Raw genomic sequence first — 1,528 nt, forward strand, 5'->3', positions numbered from 1 at the left:
TATGCAGAAACCATTGAGTACTCCATTATCATTCTGAGGTTTAAACAGTCTTAAGTTTAAACTTATTCATTTTTGTAACGTTTCTGGCACTGGAGCTGCTGATTGCAATCAGCACACCTGTGTCTGTCTCCGCCCTGGCTGCTTAAAAGCTCTGCTCCTCGCAGTCTCCAGTGCCAGAACGTCTTTAGCCACACGGTGAGCGCTTCCAGCCTTCTTTTTGAATTCCTGTCCGCCTGTCAGTCTCTCGACCTGTTTTGCCTCTGTTTTTGAAAACCTGTCTGCCCCTTTTGGATTTGTCTGCCTGCCTGGGTCCTGCCTGTCAGCCTCAGAGAACTGGACTGCCTCACCGTGTTTCTGACCCCAGTCTGTCCGTGAGTAAAACGAGTTCGCCTGCCCCCTGTTCTGTCTGTGCCTTCTGGATTGTGACCTGGACCTGGACCTGGACGCTCTGTTGGATTCTCCCTTGGAAACCGCTGCCTGAGTTAATCGGATTTTCCCCTGATAAAGACCTGGACCCGACCTGGACAAAGAGCCCTGGATAACCCCCTCTCGGACGCCTTCGTCATAAGGAGTCAGAGTTCTGCCCTCAGCACGTCCAGGTTAGTGACCTCACTTCTCTCTGACCAACCTGTTAATATCTGCTGGTCACTAACCTGCGACTCTGCCTTCAGGAGCGGCCAGTCGCAGAGTGCGAGCCGAGCCAGGGGACCGCGCCGCCAGCGTCAAAATAAAGACTGATAATATTTCGTACTCACTTGTTTTCGGGTATTTCTTGGGTCCTCCTAAATTCATCACAATTTTAAAAACTATCTTTCTTCAGCAGGGTACCACTGGGGGACTCCAGGCACATGTGTTTTCCATCCATCCAATCTAATTATAATTAGCACTTAAGGTGGTTGGAGATGCATCCCACAACTTTAAGGTTTTTGATGGTAAAGATTTTGTAATTTCCCTTCACTTCACAATTATGCAGTGCTCTGTGTTGATCTACCACATAGATTTGTAATGAAAGACATCAAAGTTACTGCGAAGAAGTTCAAGAAGCATAACGCTTTTAAAAAGCAACTTGTTAAACAGAAATGAAGTTGAGAAAACATGCGAGAACATTCCTACCATCTGTCAAGAAGTTCAGAACACTGTTTGGGAAAACAAGTTTAACATTTCTGAAACCCTTTGAAAAGGATTCTATTTCAGTAGCTAGCCTACAACAATGTTACTTGCATCTAGTTCAATTCCTTCTTAACTAATTTGGCTTGTTATGACATCCAAAACCCTTAATCATTATCAGATTTCTTTTTCGTGATCATCATTACTTTGCAATTCTCTGGAATACTGAGTTGTCTTGCAACATTCAGACATAATGGTGACTCTTTAAAGTTGGACGTTTCAGCAGATGCTGAAAACTGAACTCACTCATTAAACCATTTGACAAACATGTGGGAAACAGAAAGCATGTGGGGAAATTCTTAGAAGGAGGGTTAAGGTTTCTTAAAATTCCTTATGAGTCATAAGAGAGTAGACAGATGAA

At 44.0% G+C, this 1,528-nt stretch overlaps 1 long non-coding RNA gene across 1 annotated transcript; it reads left to right on the top strand.

Moving 5' to 3' along the window:
- The first annotated feature begins 382 nt into the window (after positions 1-382).
- On the top strand, positions 383-750 carry LOC110368222. Its single transcript, XR_004933291.1, has 2 exons — positions 383-599; positions 672-750. It is a non-coding gene; the product is annotated as an uncharacterized LOC110368222 (long non-coding RNA).
- The last annotated feature ends 778 nt before the right edge of the window (positions 751-1,528 follow it).

The sequence above is a fragment of the Fundulus heteroclitus genome, chromosome 18, assembly GCF_011125445.2.
Source record: "Fundulus heteroclitus isolate FHET01 chromosome 18, MU-UCD_Fhet_4.1, whole genome shotgun sequence".
NCBI lineage: Eukaryota > Metazoa > Chordata > Actinopteri > Cyprinodontiformes > Fundulidae > Fundulus > Fundulus heteroclitus.